Raw genomic sequence first — 241 nt, forward strand, 5'->3', positions numbered from 1 at the left:
ACATGCTGAGAACAAACTCAGAACAAGCTGAGAACAAAGTGAGAACAAGCTGAGAACAAGCTGAGAACATGCTGAGAACAAGCTGAGAACAAGCTGAGAACAAACTGAGAACAAACTGAGAACATGCTGAGAACAAGCTGAGAACAAACTGAGAACAAACTCAGAACATGCCGAGAACATGCCGAGAACAAGCTGAGAACAAGCCGAGAACATGCTGAGAACATGCTGAGAACAAGCTGAG

At 44.4% G+C, this 241-nt stretch overlaps 1 protein-coding gene across 1 annotated transcript in view; it reads right to left on the reverse strand.

The window, feature by feature from the left end:
* Positions 1–241, reverse strand: part of ddx4 (DEAD (Asp-Glu-Ala-Asp) box polypeptide 4) — a 24291-nt gene that overhangs the window by 947 nt on the left and 23103 nt on the right. The gene's annotated exons all lie outside the window — the stretch shown is intronic.

This window comes from Nematolebias whitei, chromosome 24 (assembly GCF_014905685.2).
Source record: "Nematolebias whitei isolate Nwh7 chromosome 24, NemWhi1, whole genome shotgun sequence".
NCBI classification, from domain to species: Eukaryota; Metazoa; Chordata; class Actinopteri; order Cyprinodontiformes; family Rivulidae; genus Nematolebias; species Nematolebias whitei.